The 27,721-nt window shown below is 50.4% G+C and overlaps 5 non-coding genes across 5 annotated transcripts; 2 read left to right on the top strand and 3 right to left on the bottom strand.

Moving 5' to 3' along the window:
* Positions 1-6,266: 6,266 nt before the first annotated feature.
* Positions 6,267-6,338, bottom strand: TRNAM-CAU (transfer RNA methionine (anticodon CAU)). Its single transcript has one exon. It is a non-coding gene; the product is annotated as a tRNA-Met (tRNA).
* Positions 6,339-7,766: 1,428 nt separating this feature from the next.
* TRNAS-AGA (transfer RNA serine (anticodon AGA)) lies at positions 7,767-7,848 on the bottom strand. The gene has a single exon. It is a non-coding gene; the product is annotated as a tRNA-Ser (tRNA).
* Positions 7,849-17,680: 9,832 nt separating this feature from the next.
* Positions 17,681-17,752, bottom strand: TRNAG-UCC (transfer RNA glycine (anticodon UCC)). Its single transcript has one exon. It is a non-coding gene; the product is annotated as a tRNA-Gly (tRNA).
* Positions 17,753-23,163: 5,411 nt separating this feature from the next.
* Positions 23,164-23,235, top strand: TRNAM-CAU (transfer RNA methionine (anticodon CAU)). The gene has a single exon. It is a non-coding gene; the product is annotated as a tRNA-Met (tRNA).
* Positions 23,236-23,342: 107 nt separating this feature from the next.
* Positions 23,343-23,416, top strand: TRNAI-AAU (transfer RNA isoleucine (anticodon AAU)). Its single transcript has one exon. It is a non-coding gene; the product is annotated as a tRNA-Ile (tRNA).
* Positions 23,417-27,721: the final 4,305 nt, after the last annotated feature.

Below are 27,721 nucleotides of genomic sequence, written 5' to 3'. Positions count from 1 at the left end.
AGTGGCACGGCACAGGAAGGCTGACTCACTTTTGGAATAGGAGCCAGCAGAGTGGGTTTCAAGCACCTGTGGAAAGACTGATCGTACCCCATCTCCAGAAAAAACATTGTGCTGAAGAAGGTGCTGGATGCACTGGGGCATTTGGTTAGAGACCATCTGCCGGTGGCAGAAGTTCTGTTGGGCAGACCTCCCTGCCGCTGAGCCCCATTGATCCCCTTCTGCTGGAAAGAACCCCCCTCCTCTTCCCCAGCCAGCCCCATCAAAAGGGAAAGAGGTGACAGCCCTTAAAGAGTTCTACTGCAGGGCCAAGCTGAGGCAGCCCAAGGATCAACCTGAGTAGCCACCGTGGCAGCCATTCAGCCCACAGCGAGAGATGGAGTGGACTCAGGCTTACCTCGTTCCTCGAGGAGAGGCAGGCAAGAGAGGAGGATGCAGGGCCTGGAGCAGCGCAGGCTTTTATGCTGTGTCCCAGGGCCCTGGGGGGCCACTGACATTCCTTCCTCATGAAGCATCTGAAAACCCAGTAGCTATTGCTTGCTGAGGCTTTGTTGGTGATTAAGCCCTTGCCTCTTTCATCTGATGTGTTTTGCTCCCGCTGCTTCATAACACTTTAGAATCATAGAAGGAGTCATGGGATGGTTTTGGGTGCAAGGGACCTTTAGGAACATCCACCTCTGACCTTCTGCCTTAGGCAAGGCTACTTTTACACAAATGAGGCTGTTCAAAGGCCCATCCATCCTGGCCTTGAACATTTCCAGGGAGAGGGCATCCACAACTTCTCTGGACAATCTTTTCTAGTGTCTCACCACCCTCATAAAGAATGAATTTCTTCCTAATGTCTAAAATAAATCTACCTTCTTTAGGTTTAAGACCTTTAGCCCTCATCCTATCACTAGACCCCCTGATAAATAGTCCCTCCCCATCTTTCCTGAAGGTCTCTTGGGAGCCTTCTTTTCCCTAGGCTAAACAACCCCAGCCCCCTCACTCTGTCTTCACAGGGGAGGTGCTCCAGACCCCTCATCATCTTTGTGGTCTTCCTCTGGACTTGCTCAAGCAGGTCCACATCTTTTCTGTGCTGGCGGCCTGAGAGCTGAACCCAGTACTCCAGGTGGGGTCCCACAATAGCAGTGAAGAGGGGCAGAATCCCCTCCCTTGACCTGCTAGCCACACTGCTTTTGATACAACCAGCATTGTGGGCTGTGAGCACACATTGCCAGCTCATAGTCATTTTTTCATACACCAATACCCCCAAGTCCTTCTCTGCAGGGCTGCTCTCAATCCACTCATTGCCCAGCCTGTATCCACATTTGGGATTGCCCCAACCCAGGTGCAGGACCTTGCATTTGACCTTGTTGAGCTTCATAGGTTTGACATGGGCCCAGCTCTCTAGCCTGTCAAAGTTCCTCTGGATGACATCCCTTCTCTCTAGAGTATCAACCACACTGCTCAGCTTGATGTCATCTACAAACTTGCTGAGGGTGCACTCAATCCCACTGTCTGTGTCCCTGACAAAGATGTTAAACAATACTGGTCCAAATATGCCCCTAAGGGACACCACTCATCACTGGCTTCCACCCGGGCATAGACCTGTTGACTGCAACTTTTTGAGTGCAACCATCCAGCCAATTCCTTATCCACAGAGTGGCCCACCCATCAAATCCATGTCTTTCCATTTTAGAGACAAGGATGTTGTTCTGGACAGTATCAAATGCCTCACACAATTAGATGATGTCAGTTGCTCTTCCCTTATCCTCCAGTGTTGTAACACCACCACAGAAGGCCAATGTTTGTCAGGCATGATTTGCCTTTATGGAAGCCACATTGGCTGTCATCAATCACATCTTAGTTTTCCATGTGCCTTAGCATAGTTTCCAGCAGGATCTGCTCTGTGATCTTGCTGGGCACAGAGGGAAGACTGAGCAGCCTGCAGTTCCTGGGTCGTCCTTTTTTCCCTTTTAAAAATGGGGGTTATGTTTCCCCTTTTCCAGTCACCAGGAATTTCACCAGTTGCCACGACTTTTCAAGTTTAATGGATACTGGCTTAGCAAATTCATCTGTGCACATCACATGTGCACATTCAGGTTCCTTAGATGGTGTCAAATCCGATCTTCTCCTGTGGTGGGTGGTACATCATTCTCCCAGTCCAGACCTTTGGATTCTGTGAATTGGGTTGTGTCACTAGAGCACTTGCCAGTGAAGACTAAGGCAAAAAAGTTTCTGAGTACCTCTGTCTTCTCCATGTCGGTTGTAGCCAGGTCTCCCATTTCACTCACTGTGGGTACAGTTACTTTCATCTTCCTTTCTTGTCCTGTGTACCTGAAGAAACCCTTCTTGTTATCTTCCACATCCCTAGCCAAGTTCAGCTCCAGCTGTGCTTTGGCTTTCCTGATCCCCTCCTTGCACTCCCTGGCCATTTCCCTATAATCACCCCAGGATGTGTATCCCTGGCTCCGCTGCCCATACATTTTGGTTTTGTGGTTTAGTTTGGCTAAGAGGTCTTTATTTAGCCAAGCTGGACTTCTGCCCCCCCTGCCTGACTGCTTTTACATTGGTGTTGAGAGCTTCTTGTACCCTAAGAAAAATGCCTTTCAGCATCTCCCACGTCTTGTTTGCTCCTTTATCTCTGAAGGCAGTTTCCTAAGGGATCGCACACACTGGATCCTTAAGCTGACAGCTTTCTTGTGTGAGGTTTAGGGCTGTGCCTCTACTTTTGCCCATCCTGTACCCCTCAAGACTGAGAATTCTACCAGGGCATAATTGCTGCGGTCCAGGCTACCTCCACTCCTGACCTCACCAGTAAGGTCTTCTGTACTAGTAAACAACAGTTCCAGCAGTGCCTCTCCTCTGGTCGAGCTCTCCCTCACCTGTGCTAGGAAGTTGTCCTTAATATATTCCAGAGGTTTCCTGGACTGCTTGCATTTTGCTGTGCTGCTTTTCCAGAACAAGTCTAGGTGGCTGAAGTCCCCTATCAGGATCAGGGCCTGGCAAGCATGATGCTTCCTAACATTGAAACAATTCCTCTGTGTCCCAGATTCATAAGGCAAATTAACTCGGAGGTCACAGTCTAGAGACACACCTCTCCAGGGGTGTGGCAAAGCTCAATGGCAAAGAAAGATCATTGTCTGGAGGACAGTTCTTTGTGGGTGGGAGTGAGGGCCATGAGGACCTTGCTTACTCTTATCAGGTTCTGCCACAGCCTGTTTTTACCTCCCATGTGCCCAGTGAATGAAGGCAGATTCATAACAACAAAGAGCATACCAGAGGGTCAGACAGGTCTCTCTCAAGTGACTTCTCCACGGGATCTTGTGAGGGACTGAAAGAGTTAATGTGTGTTGATGTTCAAACATCCTGGTGAGACAGTCATGCTCAGCATAGCAAGGATAAGGAGCTGGCTCACACAGGATTTGGATCACACAGGACTCAGAGGGTGTGCTGGAGTGTGCACAGTTCTGTGCTCTGTCAGGTCCGGCATGGTAACACACCGTACAGGGCCAGAGGCTATTCAGAGTTTATTTGAGGAAGGGGCTCATGACCACCCAAAAGACCCTTTGCAACCACCCCCTACAATGCTGCCTGTGCAGAAAATCAGGAGGTAAATCCTCGAGGGGTGTAACTGGCGCAATTGAGAGGCGGGGACTAGACTATAAAAGGCACAAGCCAGGGAGCCATGTGCGTGTGTGCCCATCACCAGAGGATCAACCCACCCACCATTGTCAGCGTGGGGTCCAATGGTGCTGCTATCTTTCTTTTCCTGTCATTCTTTCCTTCCTTTTCTTTCCTTCTTCCTCCTATGGTTGTTTCTCAATAAGAGCCCTCCTTGCCAAGGCTTTTTACATTTTCCAAGTTCAAGTTAGCTTTGTTATACTTAAAACGTTTACTTGGTTGTTTGGTGTTGTTTCACTTAATTTAGCCGGGGGCAGGGGGGTGGGAATTTTTGAACCTTAGTTGCTCTCCTCCTGTCTCAGAGGCAGACTGCAACAAATCTCCACAGCCATATTCCCTGACAACTTGACCAGGCCCTCACACATGGGAGTTCAGCTTGGGAAGTGGAGAACCTCTTGGAAACAAGCAAATCAAGGCGTAAGAGGGTGATCAAAGAGATGCTTGTGTCCTTCCCTGAAGGAGACCCACACCCAAATTGACCTGTCTTGCTCAGCAAGATCTTCCCAGAGGCAAAAATCCTGGATGGCCTCCTTTTGAGGAGAGGGGAGGGGAGGGACTCAAAAGCTCACAGCCCTTTTTTCTGGGTCAGGAATGGGGTGGCCCATTCCATACATTTCAAACTACAAAGGGAGATTGGGTCAGTCTCCCAGAGCACCTGGGAGTCATCATGATGTGGAGAGTTGGGAAAAACCCTGAACTCCAGGCAAACATGAGTCATCCTGCTATGGACTTCAGTGGACATGGTGTCCCGGCCTCAGGCGTGCCAGGGATACCAGAGTTCATAGCCTCATCTGTCCTCAAGTTCTGCTTTCTGTGCATTCTGTGATTCTGTGATTCTATGAACATTCATACACCAGCTGCCTTTGAAGGCATTGCCTTCTGGTGGCTGCTCAAGGGCCCATGAGACTCTGCACCCCAGAATACCGAGGTTTAGAAGGCACCTCTGGAGGGCCTATGGGATGACTTACGGCTACAAGCAGACCATGCAGTTGTTAAGAAGAAAAAGAAAAGAGCTCAGGGACAAGTTGTCTGGACTGTATGAAAAGTTTATTTGTGAAAAGGTTGTGATGATTGTTAAATCATTATTAAACCATCTTTAAGAAGGAAAAGAAGAAAGGAAAAAAAGGGGGGAGTTGTAGAAGAATTATAGAGGAATGAAGGCAGGTTAATTAACATTGATAATATACAGCTGTGGGCTGGCTTCAGGGGCAGTGGGTTGGCTGACGTGGATAAAGTGCAGCTGTGGCTGGTTCCTACTAGATAGTTAAGGAGCTCTAAGGGGTATAGAAGAGGAGTACCAGACAGAGACCTGGAAGAAGCAGAGGGAGGAGAGAGTCTCAGATGTAGGAGAGGCCCTGGGAGAACCAGAGAGATAAAGGGGGCCTAGATGAGGAGAGGCTGGCTGGATGAGGAGCCCAGAGAAGGAGGAATCTGGGCACAGCAGAGGCAAGAAGTAGGGTGGACTGGCCTGTAGAGGATGGAGAAACAGCATGGATAGTAGATGAACTTTTGAAACCTTGTGGAGGATTGGTGGCTGTGCTGGGGCAAGGTGTGGGAACTACTTATTGAAGTTAACCTGGTATGTGATGGTAAAAGCCTTGTTGTAGCAGGCTAGTTTTGATAGTGCTGCACCATGCAGTGGCGTGCATTAGGGAATGAAGAAAAGCACCGAGTGCAAGTCTGTTGCCTGAAGAGCCAGAGGTAACCTCACAGTCAAGGTCAGAGTGATCTTCTGGCCTATCAGGTACTCAGGTAGCAGGGAGCTCACATGCAGATACCCACGGCATCTTCCTGCTGCCAGCTTGTGAAGCACTCAAACAAGGAGGACTTCTGGAAGAGGACACCCTCGATTTGTTTTTGAAGGGTCGTGGCAATTGAAAGGCCATGGTGGGGCAAGGGAAGGAATAACTAACTCATCCTGTAACTCCAGCATGGGTTCTCTCCATGCCACAAAACTCACAGACAGCTCAGTGTTGTGGAAGTGGCTGGATCTAGCTGTGTCCAGCACAGGGCAGCCCCTTATCTCTTTGCACAGAGGCCACCCTGCAGTGCTCTGTCTCCCTTCCACTTCCAAAACCTACTCACGTATTCCAAAACCTACCCACATATAATGGGCACAATACAGGGCCCACTGGGAACTCCTGCTCAGCTCTGCTCCTGGCTGGACCTGCATGAGGGCAGGGCAGCAAACAGACTAGGATGGGGAAAACCCTCCAGATGGTCAAGTTGATGGCACTGGTGCTTTCCAATGTAGCACCAGCCTTATCCTCTGCACCTGCAGGTTCCTGGAGGTCCCAACCTGTGGCTTTGAAGCTAGCATTTAAGCTGCCTGAAGGGAAGGGAGGAAACACTGTGTCCCCAGGATGCCCAGCTCCTTGTGGGGAGAGGTCTGCTTGCTGCTCCACACCCACAGCTGAGGGTCAGTTTGGGAGTGCTGGCTGCTACAAAGACAAAGGAGAAAGAAGGTGGCAGTGGCAGAGAGAAGGGACTGAGGGAACAGGAGAGACAGGGCTATGGGTGCCCAGAGAGACCTTAGAGCAGTGCAAGTTAAAACTTTCTGTGCGAAGGTGTCTGCTGTCAGGAGCAGGTTAAAAGAAACTGTGTAGCAGAGGATGGTTTCGATCCATCGACCTCTGGGTTATGGGCCCAGCACGCTCCCGCTGCGCCACTCTGCTCTCCCTGGTACTGCAGCTGGCACCTCCCACACCTCTGCCTAACACTCCCTGGCACTGGCCAGCACACATGTCTCCTTCCTTTCCTCTGTCCTGTACCCTCATCCAGGAAGTAAAATGTCTCCCAGGAAAGTTCACCTCCTGCACCCCTGCAGTGGATAGTTCAATGGCCTTGCCTTGCCCTGCTTCTCACAATCTGCCCACAACCCTGGATGGGGACTTTCTCTTTGACCACCCAAGCTGGCTCTGCAGGGGCTGAAGCAAACCTTGGATTGAGGGGTCAACCTTATTACTTTGCATGGTGGACAGGAGTTGCTCTCCAATGAGCTTATGAGGGTGCACCCTGCTAGGAAATCCAGCTCTCCAAGGATTGTGAGACTACCTAGTGTCAAAGTCAGTCCTTTGGTTGCCAGGGAGGGAGACAAGGATGCTTTGCATAGAAGGACTGAGGGAAGTAATTCTTCTGTTTCAGCTGTGCACATCACAGTGCCCCAGCCTAATGCATGGAGGACCCAAACAGAGAGGAAAGCAGGGGGGTTGTATATTACAATACAGCTGTGTCAACCAATCAAATTACTTACGTTAAGGAGTGGGCTAATCAGCTACTATTGCTCATGAAATCAGCATGTGCTTGTCCTGTGCAAGTGTTGTGGCTGTACAGTCAGTGGGGTTTTAATCTTCACTGTTCTAAACCAATGACCCGTGCAGGTGGAGGGGATTTGTATGAGATTCAGGTTCATTGCTGTTATGACTGTGGCCTATGCCTGGTGATCTTTGGAAAAAGAAATCTCGTATTATTTTATTGTCTGTATGCTGAGTTCTCAGCCAGTGAGGGTCAGTTTAGGTTGGCTCTTCAAGTCAAGTTGGCCCTGAGTAAAAGCTCTTGGTCCTAGGCAGTGTCTCTTCCTCTAGGCAAGTTGCATAGCAGTTAGCATGTTGTTGCCTTTCACACCAGCTGTGTGGACCCTCCCTTGCCCATGCTGTGCTGTGCTGACTCACAGCTCTTAGCTCAGACCCTCCTTCCTGGCATAGCCCTGACCCTGCTGCTCTCCAACAGCTGAGGGCTGCCCCTGCCACCGGGAAGCCTGCCAGAGAATACCCCCTCCTTTGTGCCTGGTCTGACCGACCAAATCTGCTGAGGGTGGAGGTGGTTCCCAGTCCCCCCAGGGCAGGGCTGTCCCATCCACACTGGGCAGTTGCCCAGCCTTAAATGCTGCTGCCAGGTGCCCCAGGAAAGGTCTGGGCAGGCTGAGCTGGTGGAGCCTTTTGGTGAGGGCGGATGTGGCAGGGGTGATGCCTGTTGGTTTGGGCATGCCAGTGGGAGCAGGACTTTATTGCTGACCCAGGAATTTCCAGGAGTGAGGACAATAGCTGTAGGTCCCGTGGTTGCAGTAAAGTCAATTCTGGGCAGCCCAAAAACAGACTCTGACCCGTAGTTGGCAGAATTCGAAACTGCGCAGGGAAACTCCAATGGATTTCTAGCCCATCACCTTCACCACTCGGCCACAACTACCTGCTCCAGCCCTTATTGACCTGCTGATTGGATGGATGACACCCAGCTCCCTGGCAGTTCCAGGGCAATGCTGTGCTCCAGGCCCTCCTGCTGTGAGCTTCACCAACCATGTGACATGTACCAGGGTTCCAGAGGCCTTTTGAGGCATAAGCCCAGTGGCTACAAATGCAGCTCCCAGTACCTTGTCCTCAGCCAGGCAGCTGGGATATGCTGCCACAGGGATGGTTTTGCTCCCCAACTGGTCTCAGCTGCTTCCAGGGAAGAAGTGAAGGCAGCTGTGTGGACACAAGCAGGGGGAGGTGGGATATTAGACCCCACTTAGTTGCTCATATTTATCTGAGGGGGACTCTAAGCCTGCTGTGAGCACGAGGGTGGGGGCACTGCTGCAGGGAAGACGGTGACCTCCCGGCAGCACCTCCAGCCTCTTGGGGATGCAGGGTAGTGTCAACCCTCAAGCAAAGACCACAACTGCCATGCAGGTTGCTGCTGCGTAGAGGGAATAGTTTGAGAGAGTGGGACAGATCCACAGAAAGGGCAAGGTGGAACCTGGTTGAGAAAAAGTGTGGAGGGGCAAAGGGATAATAAATGGGGGTGTGGGTGATGTAGAGGGAGAGAGGAGAGAGTTTGTTTTGGTTAGATTGTTTTCTGCCAGCTCTGGCTAGCTTCGCCCAATGCCAGAGCACAGACCTAAATATTAGAAGATCCACAAAAAGCAGTAACTTACATCACTGGATGAAAGTAGATCCAATTCAGTTTTGGTGCTGGAGCAGGAAAATGGTGTTAAGGAGTTGGGATGGAGGTGGTACAAGTGGCAGTACCTTTCTGCAGGCAGGGCAAGGGTGGGAGGAGGTTGCAGAAGAGAGGGTGAGGATGAACAGGGGCTTGAGGAAGTGGGGGGGTGGGGGGGTGGGGTGTCAGGGGTGTGTGTGTGTGTCTGGAAGGAGGCCAGCCAGCCTATGAGGTGGAGGAGCAAGAGGCACCAGTGCCCACAGGTGCATTGGTGGAAGAGTGGTGAGCATAGCTGCCTTCCAAGCAGTTGACCCAGCTTCAATTCCTGGCCAGTGCAGCTGGCCTCTTCAGTCTGGCTCCACAGCTTCTTACACTTGCTGCTGGCAGGCTCTCCTGATGGAAAAATGCCCAGTTTTCCCCTGGGGTGTCAAGCCACTCCCCTCACCCCCTTGCTGCTTAAAGACAAATTAAGAGCAGTGCTTTCCACCTGTTGGGAAGGCATCAGGCTTGGCTCATGACTGCAGTGGTGGTACAGTAGCCAGAAGAGTGGCTTTTTCAGTCTGGCACAGAACCGCACCTTCTGCTGCTGCTGCTTGCACCTGACAGGAAAAGCATGCTGGTGTGGTAGGGTACAGACAAACACCGAAAATGCCTAGGCGCTGGTAAAGGAACGGCATGTGCTTCATGAGGACAGCTCTGCAATTTGGCTGGGTGGTGAGAGGAGGCCTATTCTTTCTGTAATAGCTCAAAGGCCTGTATGCCTGATCTGAAGCCACCCTGGAGACACTGACCTGCCCTGTCCAGGCTCCGGAACTGCAGAGACACCCTGAAGTTTACAGGAATTGGATGTAACAATGCTCCTGGTAACTACGAACTGAGGTAGATTATTTCTCTTGCAGCTTATAGAGTGTTGGCCAAGGGGAACAAAAGGAGCCTCTCAGAACTGGACTCTCCCCCCAGAGAAGATGAAGTTTCTAAAGTCTCTGATTCCAGGGTTGCTTAAAGCAAAAAGCAGTGTTCTTTGCTGTACTGACAGTCAAAAACCAGTCTGGATGGTGAGGATGCATATAGAGTTTGTCTTTCTCTCTCAGGAGTGCTTTTCTCCTTTACAGTCCATACCCAATCCCCTGGAATTTATTCCCACAACATCAATGAAAGAGAGAAGTGCTACCATGGCTGTTTGTCATACGGTTTTGTGAACAATGACTAGAGAAGACTGAAAAGGTAATTCACTAGGTCTGTGATAACTTTCACAAAGAACAATTGCACAACTGGCCCCACAGGGCTGTGATGACCAGGTTACAGGTTCACGGTCAATGACCCTGAAGATTTTTGGTGTTTTGGAATAAGTTCAGGGAGCTCTGTTTGCAACTGGTGGCAAGCTCAGGACAGAAGGACTGCTCTCCCTTGCAGAGCGAGTAGCTGACTGAGGGAGGAGGAGAACAAACCACCACGAGTCTCCAGCGATGCTGCACGAAGTCTTTAATGAGAAGGAGGAAATGCAGTGGCACAGAACAGACTCCAGGACATATGTCTGCAGGGTTCAGGGAGGTACAGAGGGAGAATGGCCCATTTCCCAAGGCCAAACTCCACACAAAGCATTTGCCTTTTCCCATTCTGCTCTACCTGGTGGCAATCCCAGGCCACCAAGAGCAGTCCCTAACTCCAGCACCCTCCTCCCTCTCATCAGGAGATTCAGCAAAGTAGAAGAGAATGAGCCCTTTCTCGAGGGGCTCAGAGAAAACCAGTTTATGAGCCAGAGGAGACACCGCGGGGGGTGGGGGGGGTTGGGGTGGGATGCTGCCATACAGCGAGGAGCAGCAGGCACAGGTCCATCCTGCCAGGTGGGATAAGGACACCCGGCCTGCCTTTAAGGCAAGGGAATGCTCGAGCTGCTGCAGGGTTTCTGTCTTCCTTCCCGCTCTAAAGGGGGTGATCCGCCATCTTCAGCAGTTCAGACTGCAGCGGGGGATAGGCAGACACAGCCCTGATCCCCCCAGACCAAAGGAGCCCCCAGAAGAGATGGGAACCCCCCCAGCGCTGAGGGAGCTCCCAACAGCAGCTGACAGAGAGGATCCCACGGCTGTGCTCTGAGGGAAGGAGGTGAGGATGGGGCCCGGCAGGGTCACCACCACCGGGGAGGCCTCAATGGCCACGGTCGAGTCTGCACAGCGGGCGACACAGGGCTCACTGCAGCTGCTTGCAAGAGGAGTTGGGCCAGAAGCGCCGCAGGGGCGTGGAGGACAGGGTCTGAAGCAAGACATCTCTCGGTGAGGGAGGCAAAGCTGAAACACAGAGCAGACAGTGAGCACGAACCTCGGTATCGGTCTGCCCTTCCTTTCCTCAGCTCTCTCCGTGGACACGCTTTGGTTTAAAAACGGACAGCGTGCCTACGTGTGCCACCACCCTCATTGTGCCCTGCAAGTGGCACGGCACAGGAAGGCTGACTCACTTTTGGAATAGGAGCCAGCAGAGTGGGTTTCAAGCACCTGTGGAAAGACTGATCGTACCCCATCTCCAGAAAAAACATTGTGCTGAAGAAGGTGCTGGATGCACTGGGGCATTTGGTTAGAGACCATCTGCCGGTGGCAGAAGTTCTGTTGGGCAGACCTCCCTGCCGCTGAGCCCCATTGATCCCCTTCTGCTGGAAAGAACCCCCCTCCTCTTCCCCAGCCAGCCCCATCAAAAGGGAAAGAGGTGACAGCCCTTAAAGAGTTCTACTGCAGGGCCAAGCTGAGGCAGCCCAAGGATCAACCTGAGTAGCCACCGTGACAGCCATTCAGCCCACAGCGAGAGATGGAGTGGACTCAGGCTTACCTCGTTCCTCGAGGAGAGGCAGGCAAGAGAGGAGGATGCAGGGCCTGGAGCAGCGCAGGCTTTTATGCTGTGTCCCAGGGCCCTGGGGGGCCACTGACATTCCTTCCTCATGAAGCATCTGAAAACCCAGTAGCTATTGCTTGCTGAGGCTTTGTTGGTGATTAAGCCCTTGCCTCTTTCATCTGATGCGTTTTGCTCCTGCTGCATTCTACTGAACATTAGTATGATTGATTTTTGACCCAACTTCATACAGCCAATTAACACCAAGGCTAGTGAACAAGGAGATTTTTAGTGGGTTTGCCTTTGTCACTTTGCCTTTTTCGTCTTCAACATGGCCACCAGTCACAATCAAATTCCACTGAGGGACACATCAAGTCAGCTCTCAAGTGTTTTCAGGGCAGACACTCATGCTAAACCTGGGAGACATGTCTCTCCACAAGTCATTGCAGACCATGAGTAAGTTCAAGGTGGACATGAAGACTGCACAGTCTCATACAGGAGAAGAGACTCATCTCACTAGGTATGTGGCAAAGCTCAATGGCAAGGAAAGTCCATTGTGGGCTGGAAGGAAGCCCACTGTGGGCAGGAATGATGGCCATGAAGACCTTGCTTATGCTCATCAGGCTCTACCACATCCTGGTTTTGTGATCAAAAAGATGCCTGCATCCTTCTCCAGAAGAGACCCACACCCAAATTGGCCTGTTTTGCTCAGCAAGGTCATCGCGGAGGCCAAAGGTCTCAATGGCCTGCTTTTGAGGAGAGGCTCAGGGCAGGGACCCAAAAGCTCCTGACTTTTTTTTCTTGGGTCAGGAATGAGGTGGCTCCTTCCCTGCATTTCAAACTACAAAGGGACATTAGATCAGTCTCCCAGAGCACCTGGAAGTCATTGTAGTGTGGAAGAGTTGGGAAAACCCCTGAACTCTCCACAGAGATGAATCATGGTGCTATGGACTTCAGTGGACACGGTGCCCCAATCTCAGAGCTGCCGGGGATACTAGAGCTCAATCCCCAAGTGCCGTTTTCTTTAAGGCCATTTCTACATGCTTTAGCACCATTCTTAATCAACTGGTGCTTCTATGCAATGTCCTACATTTTCTGTCTTCCAAGACATTGCCTTTTGGTGGCTGCTCAATGGCTCGTGTACCCCTGAATAAAAGCAACACCCACCTATGCATTGATTTCCTTGTTTCTGACAGGTTCTCCACTTCCCAAGCTGAGCCCAGACCCCTGGTTGGGAGAAGTGTGAGGGCATGGGCAAGTTTTCATGGGCATGACTGTAGAGATCCCATGGAGAAATTACTTGAGAGAGGCTTGCCTAACCCTCAGGCATACTCTTTGCCATTATTAATCTGCCTTTGTTCCCTGGCTCATAGACAGAAAAAACAGGCTGTGGCAGAGCCCAATAAGAATAAGCAAGGTCCTCATGGCCTTCACTCATGCCTACAGGAGGCCTCCTTCCCACCCACAATGGTCCTTCCTTGCCATTGAGCTTTATTACATCTCTGGAGATGTGAATCTCTTCTCCCACCATCACCTGTGAGCCTAAATGGCCCCCTAGGAGAGAGATGCCTCCCAGGCTTAGACTGAGGCTGTGCCCCGAATGTGCTTGAGAACTGACTCGAGGTGTCCCTAATAGCTGAATCTCACCATGACTGGTGGCCAAGCTCACCAGGAAGAAAGCAACAAAATGAACACAACTCATGTGATGGAAAGCTACTTAAAATATCTGCACAGCTAGCCTGAGAACATCAAGCCAATTGGTCTTAGCAGGTTTGGACACAAATTAATTATATTGATGTTAGACGATATGCAGCAGGAGCAAAACGCATCAGATGAAAGAGGCAAGGGCTTAATCACCAACAAAGCCTCAGCAAGCAATAGCTACTGGGTTTTCAGATGCTTCATGAGGAAGGAATGTCAGTGGCCCCCCAGGGCCCTGGGACACAGCATAAAAGCCTGCGCTGCTCCAGGCCCTGCATCCTCCTCTCTTGCCTGCCTCTCCTCGAGGAACGAGGTAAGCCTGAGTCCACTCCATCTCTCGCTGTGGGCTGAATGGCTGTCACGGTGGCTACTCAGGTTGATCCTTGGGCTGCCTCAGCTTGGCCCTGCAGTAGAACTCTTTAAGGGCTGTCACCTCTTTCCCTTTTGATGGGGCTGGCTGGGGAAGAGGAGGGGGGTTCTTTCCAGCAGAAGGGGATCAATGGGGCTCAGCGGCAGGGAGGTCTGCCCAACAGAACTTCTGCCACCGGCAGATGGTCTCTAACCAAATGCCCCAGTGCATCCAGCACCTTCTTCAGCACAATGTTTTTTCTGGAGATGGGGTACGATCAGTCTTTCCACAGGTGCTTGAAACCCACTCTGCTGGCTCCTATTCCAAAAGTGAGTCAGCCTTCCTGTGCCGTGCCACTTGCAGGGCACAATGAGGGTGGTGGCACACGTAGGCACGCTGTCCGTTTTTAAACCAAAGCGTGTCCACGGAGAGAGCTGAGGAAAGGAAGGGCAGACCGATACCGAGGTTCGTGCTCACTGTCTGCTCTGTGTTTCAGCTTTGCCTCCCTCACCGAGAGATGTCTTGCTTCAGACCCTGTCCTCCACGCCCCTGCGGCGCTTCTGGCCCAACTCCTCTTGCAAGCAGCTGCAGTGAGCCCTGTGTCGCCCGCTGTGCAGACTCGACCGTGGCCATTGAGGCCTCCCCGGTGGTGGTGACCCTGCCGGGCCCCATCCTCACCTCCTTCCCTCAGAGCACAGCCGTGGGATCCTCTCTGTCAGCTGCTGTTGGGAGCTCCCTCAGCGCTGGGGGGGTTCCCATCTCTTCTGGGGGCTCCTTTGGTCTGGGGGGATCAGGGCTGTGTCTGCCTATCCCCCGCTGCAGTCTGAACTGCTGAAGATGGCGGATCACCCCCTTTAGAGCGGGAAGGAAGACAGAAACCCTGCAGCAGCTCGAGCATTCCCTTGCCTTAAAGGCAGGCCGGGTGTCCTTATCCCACCTGGCAGGATGGACCTGTGCCTGCTGCTCCTCGCTGTATGGCAGCATCCCACCCCAACCCCCCCCACCCCCCGCGGTGTCTCCTCTGGCTCATAAACTGGTTTTCTCTGAGCCCCTCGAGAAAGGGCTCATTCTCTTCTACTTTGCTGAATCTCCTGATGAGAGGGAGGAGGGTGCTGGAGTTAGGGACTGCTCTTGGTGGCCTGGGATTGCCACCAGGTAGAGCAGAATGGGAAAAGGCAAATGCTTTGTGTGGAGTTTGGCCTTGGGAAATGGGCCATTCTCCCTCTGTACCTCCCTGAACCCTGCAGACATATGTCCTGGAGTCTGTTCTGTGCCACTGCATTTCCTCCTTCTCATTAAAGACTTCGTGCAGCATCGCTGGAGACTCGTGGTGGTTTGTTCTCCTCCTCCCTCAGTCAGCTACTCGCTCTGCAAGGGAGAGCAGTCCTTCTGTCCTGAGCTTGCCACCAGTTGCAAACAGAGCTCCCTGAACTTATTCCAAAACACTAGAAATAAGGAAGCAGGCAAGAGAAAGACTAAAAAACATCAGAAGAATGGAGCACGAGTCTGCAACCTGGTGATCACGGCCCTGTGATAGCTCTCAATGTCAGCCTTGACTTCCATCACTCAAAGCATTTCACAGCTGATCTCTTTTCCTCTGCCAGTACTGCCCTGACAGAAACAATCTTATGAACTGGGCTGAGATGGCAACACTTCCAGAGGTGGCAAGAAAAATGGACATGTGCACTCTTCTGAGTTGTGGAGGACATCTTTCAGAAACATGCAGGGTCAGGTTGCCTTTCTGGGCCTGAATCTCTGTCAGAATCTTTGCATCTGGAAGTCAGGTTTTATACCTTGTTGCTTTTTGCTGATGCACCTTGCTACTCACAGGTGTTTTGGAGGAGAAAAGTACCCAAGCTGCTCAGGGTAATCCAAATGCTTCTACATGCAAGCATGCAACCAAGAATGAAGGAATATCCAGTGTCACTGTTTAGTCTCACAGATGGATGCATTTCTCTCCTCAAATACTATGCCACCTAAACCTCTCAACAGTCACTGCAGCTTGAGGTCCATGAACTCGGCGATAGGTACATGTCTTCCTCTGATGGAATGCTCTCACTTCTGCTTTCTCTCTTGGTCCAATCTGCTCCCAGCAGCAAGTGGAAAGCCTTCTGCAAAGTTTCCTTCCTCTGCAGGAGACCTGGATATCTGCATACCAAGTGCCCTTTACAGGGAATCCATGGCTGTCACTGTGTATCTGATTCCCATTTCTGCACACAGCTAGGGGCTCTGTCAGCCCTGCCAAAGCAACTCTGGGGTGATCAAGGACTTGGTTCATCTGCCGTACAAGAACAGGCTGGGAGAGCTGGGTTTGGTGAGTCTGGGGAAGGGAAGGCCAAAGGGGGCACCTTATGTACATCTCTAAACACCTGGGATGGGACAGGGGACAGACAGACATCAGAGCCATCCTTTTGTCAGTGGTGCCTAGGGGCAGGGCAAGAAGCAATTGACAGAGGCAGAAATACAAGAAATGCCACACACAGTAATCCTGTTTTACTGTGAGGGTGGTCAAAGACCAGTGTCCCAATTGGTCAGGTGTGAATGTGAACACAGACCCTTTGACTGGTCCTCTCAACTGTTTTTTGCAACCTTTGTATGAAAAACTGCCATTAAAATTCCCTCTTTCCTTGGTGTTGTGGGAATAAACTCCAGGGGATGGAGATGGAGTCAAAAGCGGGTAAGTGCTGGTTTTCAGCTCTAGGCATAGTCAGTGTGACTGCAAGATGGATTAGGGTGGGCATTTCAGCAGAGAACTGAGCGATCACAAACCCCCTCTTTGCAATTCCACCTGATTGTAGCATTGCTGATGATGGAGTAGGAGTTTGCAAATACTCTGCCAACCTGAACCCTCTATACAACCCCACTGCCCAGACTGATTTTTGACTGTCAGCACATCAAAGAACATTGGTTTTTTTGCTTTAGGGAACCCTGTAATCACTGACTTGAGAAACTTCATCCCCTTGAGTTAAAGAGTCTAGTTGTAAGGGACTCCCTGTGTTTCCCTTGGACCACAGGCCATAAGCTGCAAGAAAATTGAGGGGGGTTTACTTCTGAGTTACCAGAAACATCATTACATCAAGTTCCAGTAAAACTCAGGATGCCTCTGCAATGCCAGAGCCTGGATAAGGTAGGTTAGTGGCCTTGCACATGCGCTGTGGATATAGTGTCTGTGAGACCTGCAGTCTTGGTTGTTAAGCAGAGTATTTCAATCCAAGTTACAGTGTGTACCATTGTCTGTTTTCAGGAAAGAGTGCTATAGAGGAAATAATGCTGTGCTCTGAACACAGACATTGTACATACCAGCATTCCCTCTGAAGGGCATGAAACTCCACATTTGACCAGCCAGCACTGGGGAGATGGAAAAGATGAAGAAAGATGGAGAGCAAAGTCACTCCAGTATGATTTTGAGACATTATCTAAAGAGCGGGCATCCTCCCACTGTATCGCCAAATTGCATACGCAGCCTTGGTCCCCACCTAGGCATACTTGATCTTCATCTTTGACCTGCCACGGTAGCATGCTTTTCTTGCCAAGTGCCACAAGCAGCAGCAACAGGTCCAGCTCTGGGCCAGACCAAAAATCCCTTTCCTCTGGCTCCTGTACCGACACCACAGTGAAGATCCTAGCCTGGAGCCACTTCAGCAGGAAGAATACATTGGTCTCAGCAAGGTGTCCTCCAGGGCCCCAATCAGCTAACGCTGTATGAGTACTTCTCACTAGCAGCAGCATCTGGGATCCTTGGTAGAGAAAATGGGGAGAACCAGGGATGAAGAGAAAGCATGCCCAGGAAAGCAGATGTATCATGGCAGGGAATAGAGGACCAGAGTAGAGGTTGTAACCTCTCACCTAGGGGTTACAGGGCTACCTCAGTGCTGCTCTGATCACAACTGTCTGGGGTTGCACAATACAGTTTACAAGGTCCGGGGCTGTTCTTGTGGGACCCAGAGACAAGATTGAGGATATCCCCCCCTTTACAAACCTGAGAGCATGCACAGATGCTTCGACTGGGGGAGACATAGGTGTTGTCAGAGGCTGTAGACCCAGGGCTGCTCTGGGCGCTGGGAGGAGCAGGGTAGAGCTATATGCCTTGCAAGCATGGCTTTCACAGCTAGATGCCGCGGCTCTGTGCTGTACTTCCTTACTGGTGGGGGCTCAACTTGCTGGGGGAAGCTGGGCAGGCGATTTCGGAGCACCAGGGGCAAGGCGCTGTGGAGCCTTGATAAATAAAAAGCTGCATGCGTTGGCCGGGAATCGAACCCGGGTCAACTGCTTGGAAGGCAGCTATGCTCACCACTATACCACCAACGCAACTACGTATGTATTTTTCCTGCTCCTCCAGTTCACAGGCTGCCTGGCCTCCTCTTTCCAGTGTCCTGCATGCATACTACCATAAGGTACTGCAGAATATATATGTTTCTGTATGTGTGAGATGTTGACTACAAAACCTCAAGCTGCAGTAGCCACTGACTAGGAAGATCAGCATCAGGGAGTGCCCTGGATTGGAGCGCGACACTGGACAAACCTTGTCCTGCGAGTACCTGTGTGAGTGCCGGTGGTGCTTTTGGGGGCGCTAGTGATGAAGCCTTCCGCTCCACACAGACCAGTTTGCCATGCTAAGAGGCTCTTTGGTAGCGCTGGCTGCTAAGAACACAAAGAGAGGAGAAGATGGCGATGGTGGAGAGAAGGCGCTGAGGGAACAGGAGAGTCATGGCCATGGGTGCGCAGGGAGCTGGAGAACAGAAGTGCAGGCTAAAACTTGCTGACAGATGCAAGGAAGAGGCAGCAGCTGCTGCTGGAGCAAGGGGAAAAAATCATTTAGCAGAGGATGATTTTGATCCATTGACCTCTGGGTTATGGACCCAGCATGCTCCCACTGTGACACTCTGCTCTCCCCAGCACCTCAGCTGGGACCTCTCGGGTCCTGCCAGCACCAGCACTTGTGCCACTTGTGCTCATGTTTCTTTCCCTTCCTCCAACCTGTGCTCTGCATATACTTTTCCTTTTGCTAAACAGGCTGAGCCCTCTGCACAAGTTTTCTACACAATTGTGGATGCTCACCAGGGACACCTGGCTCACCCCAAACTCCATGGTAGGATCACTTTTGAAGTGATGCTCCGTTATTTTATCTGCTCCCTCTCTGAACCCACTTGTAGGGTCAGTGTGGTTTGTCCTCCCACTTCTAAGATGGTTGGATCCCCTTCTAAGATTGGTTTGTCCAACCTTCTGTGACTGGTTTAGTGCATATAAGTGACCTATCGTATTTATATATGCTGTTATATTGTATTAGGATTGCATGGCAAGGTTTTGGTAGCAGGGAGGGTTACGGGGTGACTTCTGTGAGAAGCTGCCAGAAGCTTCCCCCGTGTTCAGCAGAGCCAATGCCAGCCAGCTCCAAGACCTGCTGCTGGCCAAGGTTCCCTTCAGCAACAGTGGTACACCTCTGGGTTATGTAAGAAGAAAAAAAAGTTACTGCACAAGAGCAATTGCATCTGGAGAGAGGAGTGAGAATATGTGAGAGAAACAACTCTGCTGACACCCAGGTCAGTGAAGAAAAGGAGGAGAAGGTGCTCCAGGTGCTAGAGCAGAGATTTCCCTGCAGTCTGTGGTGAAAACCATGGTGAGGCAGGCTGTCCCCCTCAGCCCATGGAGGTTCATGGTGGAGCAGATATCCACCTGCAGCCTGTGGAGGACCCCATGCCAGATCAGGGGGATGCCCAAAGGAGGCTGTGACCCCATGGGAAGCCTGCGCTGCAGCAAGTTCTTGATAGGACCTGTGGGCCCATGTAGAGAGGAGCCTAGGCTGGAGCAGAGTTGCTGGCAGCACTTGACCCCATGGGGGACCCATGCTGGAGCAGTTCCTGAAGGACTGTGGCCCATGGGAGGGACCCAGGCTGGAGCAGTTTCTGAAGAACTGCAGTTTGTGGTAAGGACCCACATTGGAGAAGTTTGTGGAGGACTGTCTGCCATGGGTGGGACCCCACTCTGGAGCAGGAGAAGAGTCTGAGGAGTCCTCCGCCAAGGAAGATGGAACAGAAGAGATAACATCTGATGAGCTGACCACAACCCCCATTCCTCATACCCCTGCACTGCTCAGGGAGAGTAGATAGAGAATTAGGGAGTAAAGTCAAGCCTGAGAAGAAAGGAGGGGTGGAGGGAAGGTGGTTTAAGAGTTTGTTTTATTTCTCATTATCCTACTCTGATTTGATTGCTAAAAAATTAAAATAATTTCCCAAAGCTGAGTCTGTTTTGCCCATGATGGTAATTGCTGAGTGATCTCCCTGTCCTCATCTTGACTCATGAACCTTTTATTATATTTTATCTCTCCCCTGCACAGTTGAGGAAGGGAATGATAGAGTGGCTTTGGTGGGCAGCTCACATACAGCCAGGATCAACCCACCGTATATAATATTGATAGGTTTTCTTTACTAGTGGTAAGTTTTTAGTAACTTGTAGTTTTATATATACATTTGTTGCTGCTATTATTGTGTCGCTGTTATTGATTGTTGCTATTATTTATTGCCATTATTATTGATTGCTGCTATACTATTGATTGCTGGTAATAATTTTTAATAGCTTGATATAGAGCTATATTTGCTTTATTAATCACAGGGATATTTGCTAGTGCTGATTTTTCTGCTATTTGTGGTAATCTGTAATAAAAGTAGAGAAACTTTGAGGATAAAGCCTCTATATCCTTGTGCATTATGGAATCTTACAAACACACAGTCACGACATGTACACAGCCATAGGCCAGGTAGCCCTTTAGGTTGTGATGGCATGGACAGCTCAACGACACCTACAGCTTTCATCAGCTGAACTGCACCCAGGACTGCATTCACCATAGTAGATCTTTATTCTACATGCTGTGAATTCAGGCACTAAAGTTTCTTTCTGTGGGATCTGGCTTCCTCCAGTCTTTATCCCCCCTCCTTATCTCCCTTATTAGATACAAGAAAAGAAGCAATAGCAGTTATTGGAGCTTCTGCTGGGTTTGAGTCACAGCACCCATCCTGCTCCTGCACTATGCACAAAATCTGTGCAGGACTTGCCATAATAATAATTATTGATTGGATATCATCATTCTTGCCCATATTGCCTCCCTCAAAATGGCATGACAAGCAGACCTGAAGCCCTTGTTATCTATCTGCAGCTCAGATAATATGATCACATTTTTAGAAATTTTGTTTTCCAGGTCAGTGCTGAAAGTGCTGGGCCACAGAGCTCTTAGAATTACCTAGAAACATGACAGCAGTGTTTAACATGGCAAGGGAGAAAAAACAAAAAAGTCAGTCCTGCAGTCATCCAGAGACAGGACCCTTTAAGGAATGGTCTGAAGACTTGCTGATGAGGTCTCAAAGGCCTCTATGTAGAATTGTGCTCCTGTATACAACAAGCAGTCACAGCCTGCTCTAAAATGTCAGAAATTCACTGAAGCCTGTGGAACCATGGCTACCTAAAGACACTTTAGATTACTCCCCCATATATGATTTCAAGGATAGAAAGGAAACACAAAAATCTGGTCCCATTAAGATGGGACCAATGGGTGGCTGATTGTCTTATTTTCATGTGGCAAGGCTCAAATTTTGGTCTCCTTCAGCCTTGCTTGTAAACTTCCTCAGTCTCAGTCTTGTAAGTTCTTGCACCCCAATGTCCGTGACTTTATTTTTGAGAGATACATTGCACATGTTCATATCAGACATAACTGAGAAGATAGGTTGGATTGGTGTTTATCTTTACAGAAAGATGCTAAATCCTCTTTCTTTTTTTTTTTTTTTTTTGTATGTGTAAATTACATTTTGATAAATAAGCTTATGCTATGTTTGGGCAGAACAGTGAACTGCAAAGAGCAATAGTGTTAATATTTGTTAATGTCAATGTCAGTGTCAATGTCGATGTCAATGTTAATATCAATATTACTGAGGTGGCGATTTGAAACAAGCTTCATAAGTCAACAGTAATTATTTTTTTGAGATTTTAGTGTTAAATACAGTCCTCCAGAAATTGTGGACTTTACAGGGTGCTGATACTGGACTAATCACTCCTAACTTTCTGCATATAAATTGATAACTTCTAAGGCTAGTTTTGCCTTAGATGCCACAGGTGAGCAGAGCATATGGACACAGCTCTTGAGACCAACCCTGAGATGAGTGGGGGCACCCTAGAAGCTCTCTAGTCCCACCTCATCCCCAAAGCAGGGTCAGCTTTTGAGGTCAGCCCACATTATTCTGGGCTTCATACAGCTGGGTCTTGAAAACTTCCAAGGACAGAGGTTGCACAACCTCCCTGCATGACCTGCTCCACTACTTGACTGTCTTCAAGGTCAAATAGCATGCCCTTACATGCCATCTGCACCTTCTGCCGTAGCCCAGTTCTCAGACTTGGACATGGCTCAAACATGAGAGGTCCCTTTCTCTGAGCACAGCCTCAGTACACACCTCAGTACCCGCCGTAGGGCGAGCTACAAACTCTCACCAGGCAGCAAGGGCCCCATGAGCTAGGTTAGCTAGTACCTCTCATGAGCCCTTGTTGGGTGCTTGGATGACCTCTTTGGGAGATCAAGGCAAAGCATTTGTGAGATGGTGTGTTGCTGTTTCTTATCCCAGTGCCCTAGCAGGTCCTGCACACCCAGGTGGCTTAAGCAGGCAGGAGCAGGGGACAGAGCTGTGACTTGTGACAGGCCTGATTTTGGCATCAGCATACTGACTGGATGCTAGCAGTTGAGTCTGTCGATAAAATCTAACAAGATGCCTGAAGCAGAGATGCGCTACAAGACAGGAACACCTTGACAGGGTCAGCAACTCCTGGGGACTGTCATCCCAGGACACAAGAAAAGGAAAGGGCTTAGCCAAAAAAATGGTATACCACCAATGTGGCATAACACTAATTCCCAGGAGGCCCACTCCACCCCCTTGCACCCATTGGCACTGGGACATGGGAGTGGAGAGAGGAAGGCAGGCAGTCATTGCCAGAAACACACCACAAGGCCAGACAGGCTCTGTGCTGGGTAAGCACATGGGTGACAGCCTCAGCTTCTCCAAAATGAGTGGCTGACAGTGTCCTCCTTTTGTGCCTGACTCTTGCTCCTATAGAGCTGGTGTGAAGACACTGATGCTATTTGATGTAGATGTGAGGTATGTAATGTGCTGCATAGCCCAGGTCCAAGGCTTTATGTTCTTTGCTTTTTTCCAAAAATATTTAAGTCTCCCAACTGCCAGCAGTTTTGCAAACCAGGCCCCCAAATTTGTAAGAAACTTGTGCAAAAAACCCCACCCACCTTCATTCTTTTATATTCACTACAGGATACATGCCTGTTTTTCCAAAATGTTATGTATAGGCAGTTGTATCCAACAGGTCAATGGCAGCTCCTGCCAGGCAGGCTGAATAATAGAAGATTCTAGGTGGGCTTTTCCAGCTTTCAGGTGGGGGACTTCATCTCCAGTCCCCGGGAGAAGGTCAGAGCTCTCACAGCAGACGGGACAGCCACACACTGTGGTGCCTTCACTCATAGCCACCCAGTCTAGGGGGACAGCAGAGCTGTTAACATCACCTGGCATGAGATGTGCGTGCTGCTAGGATGAATGTACCATCACTGCTCACCCAGTCCTGCAGGACGCCCCCATTGCAGCATCCCCCAGAAATGGGGGGTGGGCAGAGCCTCCCGTGGGAGCAGCCCCCACGGCTGACGTCCGGAAGATGGGATGAAACTATTCACTTATAGTAGCAGAGTGGCGCAGCGGGAGCGTGCTGGGCCCATAACCCAGAGGTCGATGGATCGAAACCATCCTCTGCTAGACAATTTTTATTTATTGTCATTTTTCCCAGCGACGGGGGCGGCTACTAGCTACCGCACAGGGTCGGCAGGAGAGTTGGGCCGGCGCCGAAAAACACTTGGCAGATGGGCCGGTTAGCTCAGTCGGTTAGAGCGTGGTGCTAATAACGCCAAGGTCGCGGGTTCGATCCCCGTACGGGCCATACGTGTTTTCCTTTCGGTTTTGGATTTTTTTTTTTTCTTTTTGAATGCGAGTTAGTTGGCTTGGTTTCCCCGGCCCGGCCCGGCCCTCCCTTTCACCTCGCCCAGCGCTGGAAAGTGATCGTGCAGGAACCCGCAGGGCTCTCGCCCGGGCCATGCAAGCTAGGGCATGCGTGGAAGCAAGCCAAAACAAACAACAAAAAAAACCAAGCCAGAGGATGGAAAAACCTATTGCCGATTAGCAGAGGATGGTTTTAGAGCCATAGACCTCTGAGTTATGGGCCCAGAAGACTTCCACTCTACCACTAACTGCCACACTTCTACCCCTGCCTGTTTAGAGGCATTTGTACTTGCCCTCCGTGCCTGCATTTGGAGATGTTCCAACAGGGGTCCTGCCTGAACCCCTCAGCCCGGGGGTTGGTCCCCTGGGAGAGCTTCACCCTCTAGTCTCCCCCCATGCTTTCCCTACTCCTTCTTTTGCAGGTTTTTGCTCATATTCAAAGGACAAACTTCACTGCACACTACAACCAATGGTGCCCATTTAAGCAGTGAAGAATTGTCAAAAAACAGCTTTGAACAGAAAGTCAGTGACTAGTCAGTGTGCAACACATACACCTGATTAAGCACCTGAATAGCATCACAAATGGGATCAAGCAAAACACACAAAATACATTATAGCTTGCTGCACTGGAGGAGAGACCAAGTCTGCTGCTCATCTGGGAACTCAGTGCTTCTCATGCCAACTAGCCTCTGGGGAGAGGTTTCCCTTCCTCCCACTTTGTCCCTTTCTTTTTAATTTTTTTCCTATAATAAACGTTTATCATTAGACCCAACGTATGCCACCAGTTGCAGACACTGTTAACAGTTCTTCATGCCTGCGAGCCTGCACCAATATCCTCTGTGTAACACCTCTGGGATGTTCTGCCAGGTGCTGCCCAATCCAGCAGCCAACGCAGCCAAGGCTGCCACGGCTCCAGCTTCAGCCAGCACAAGGGCTGACCGTGTATCTCCAGGAGACACATACACCCCAAAATGGTGGATGGGTAGTGAGATGATATACAGCCCTTTTCATATCCCTCTGTTTTCCCACATTTGTGGCTCCCCCAAAGAACCTTGATCCCTCCTTTTCCCCATGTTTGGTTCCTCCCCCTGAACATCCCATAATAAGTCTTGTACAATTCAAAATGCTCTTCCTTGTGCCCTGTAATGTGTCCCTCACCCCTAAGCAGTCACCCTCCCAGTCCAAGAGGTGATCAGGAGAGCCACCCATGGATCATCATGATGGGTGTGACCTCCTAGCCCCCGGACAGCCCTGGGAGCAGCCAGGTCAGGGGATCCCTGGCACTGTGGAGGTTCCCAGGGTTCCTCCACCTCTTGTCCCTCTGCTCCTCTTCATTCACAGAGATGAGCCTTTAATCACGTAACCTAATGCTGTCTCATAGAGCCAGGATGGGGCGGCTGCCTGCACCCCAGCCCTGGGGGATGCTCCTGGGGGGAAGCCTGCGTGCATCCACTAGCCCCGAGATGCACCCATGGAGGATGCCCTGCAAGAGCCACCCCACAGAAACCCTTCCAACAGGAAGTGTGTGCTTTTTCCAACACACCACTTCTTTCTGCACAAAGCCTCAACCTGATCGCTCCCTCTCCCCTCACTGCAGCAGTTTTGGGAGTGAACCAGGCAGGAAAGACCAGTGTTAGCCCCTGCCCCTACCAGCCCTGGCCTCTCTTGCTCCTCTCCATGCCAGCCCTAGCTGATCCTGACACCTCCCATCCCACTCCACGTCCTGTCCTGTCCCTTCCAGAGTGCCCCTTGCACCAGCCTCAGAGGATTCACAGCCCCGCGCCTTGCCAGGGCTGGCACTGCCTCGGCCCTTTGTACCCTGGAACCCTGAGGCTGAGGTGCCATGGTGGACTGCCCCAAGGTGCTGCAGCTCAGCCATGCCCCAGCTGCTGCGCCTCGCTGCAACACCACAGGAGCACCTTCTGCATCCTTTAGCTGCACTTTCTGTCGCAGCTCAACCAATTTTCCATTCATCCTGTAGCCCACACATCCTGGCCTACCTCCTCTGTGAGGTGGCAGGGTCACTCTGGGAGACCGCACCGGAAGGCTTCCTGAAGGCAAGGAAAACTACCCCCACAATTCATACATCATCCACCCAGCCAGCTGTCACACCACAGAAAGCAGCCAAAGTCGGGCAGAAGGGCACAGCAGAGAACCCCTTAGACCAAGATGCTGCAAAAGTTCAAAACCAACTCCAGCTCCAGGAGTGCCTCACCTGCCGCAGTTGTTTTGAAGGACCAGGATACAAAAGCATGCACTGAGCACTTTATACAGCTAGGTACTTGGGAAAGAAGACCAGGACAGCCTGCCCAGGGAAACCAGACATCAGGAGAGAAGTAGCACTGATCTGGAGGCTGAGGAGCATACGTTAGAGCTCAGGAGGATGCAGTGGGGGCCTGGAGCCAGGTGGTTAGGTACAACATAGGAGGTATCCCAAGCTGCAGAGGGATAAAGAAATGCAAGTATAGAACTGGTTAAAGAGGATGCAGTGAACATGCAGGCAAAACCCATGTTTGTTAGGTACTTTTACTCTCAAGGAGGGTCAATATACTGAACAGAGGTTTCAGCTGCAACTCAAGTCTGCTCACCCTGTTCTAGGGACAAAGACCATTTCCAAGAGAAAAAGCGGCCCTTCAGTTGCTCTTTTTCACTAGCAAACTCAAGTTAGAGCTTCCCAGCTGGTGTGCTCCAGTTTGTGCTTTGGGGAGAGTTTTTTCAGGGCAGGGAGAATAGGTGCACTTTCTTAAAAGATCAGAACAGGAGATACCCAGGCCTTGCAAACAAAACAAACAAGTTAATAAGCTATCTCATTTTAATACCTTTCCTACAGCACAGCTACAAGGTGCATTAGTGCAAGCCATGAGCTACTTTGTTCCCATTTCTAACTCCCCCCCTGGAAAACTTCTGATGTCTACAGATGAGTATATTGGGTTTACACAGCAAGGCTGGGGGCAGGCATGTATGCTACAGGGGTGGCCTCAGCTGAGCAATCAACAAAGCCCGTGGCAACTCTGTAAGAATATATTTAAGAAAGGACAAAACACCACCCAGAGTGAGGAAAAGAAATACACAAGAAACAATCCTGCTAACACCAAGGGCAGAGCAGAAAGTGGCAGGAGATACTCCTGGCACTGAAGCAGATTCCCCTGCAGTCCATGGAGGACACCATGATGGAGCAGGTTGTCCCCTGCAGGCTGTGGAGAGGACCCCGCTGCAGCAGAGATCCACCGGGACACCTGCCAGGGCAAGCAGGTACTCCATGAACGAACTGCTGTCCATGGAGAGCCCACACTGGAGTAGTCTCTTCAGACTGCCATGTGCTGTGAACACACCATCTTCCTTAAGTACCAAAAGCTCAGGCCTAGCCAGGGTTGCAGAAAAGTAGGCTAATCTTTTTAATTAGCCTGATATATTGTTCAAGAGGAATCTGTAAGGTAGGATTATCTGACCTTTATTAATATTCTGCATAAAAACTTGTGCAAAAGCATATTGTACTCTTCAGCATTTTTTCTCTTGGTCAGGAAGAGATCTGAGCACCTGTTGAACTAGGTTCAGTAGATCTCCTGGAGTTTAGGAATGACCATCCATCCCCCACAAAGAATGGAGGCACTTTCTCTTAATCAGGGAAATGGTTTCACTAACAGCCCCTGAGCTACCAAGGCCACAGCAGGCACAGCCGCTCCCCAGATATGCTCTGGAATTATAAATGGCAACACTTAAGTTCTAACAAATCCACTTCCTTGTTTAAGATACATGCAAGTAGCTAACACCAAGTGATGAAACAATGCCAGATGAGGGAGAGAATAATCTCATTTAACCTGGCACATTAAGCAAAGTGTTTTGTAACACTTTATAAATGAATAATCACATTAGCATCACTGGAAGGACTACATGTTGTGATTCCGCCATGTGACAGGTCAAACGGGTTTTCAGATTAAGATGTTAAAACCCACGTAAGTGTGCACAGGAAGGGAACAGGGCAACCCCAGTCAAAGCACAAGAACATGCCCCACCAGACAATCAGATTTCCAGTGCAAGCTACCATCACAGCAGGGCTCAAGAATACCAATATATGGCCTACATCAGCAGTATTCAGCTTGTCATTCAGCCCAGCAGACCACCTGCTGCTACAGCTAGCATGACTGTATCAAAATGGCCTTTAGGGAAAGAGGCAGCAAGAAGCACTGGCTTGCAAGATGTGTCATGACTTCTCTAGAACAACTTGAGCACTATTCCATGTTTTTCT

This window comes from Falco peregrinus, chromosome 1 (genome assembly GCF_023634155.1).
Source record: "Falco peregrinus isolate bFalPer1 chromosome 1, bFalPer1.pri, whole genome shotgun sequence".
NCBI lineage: Eukaryota > Metazoa > Chordata > Aves > Falconiformes > Falconidae > Falco > Falco peregrinus.
Note: the sequence above shows the minus strand (reverse complement) of the source record. Positions and strands in the feature narration are given on the sequence as shown.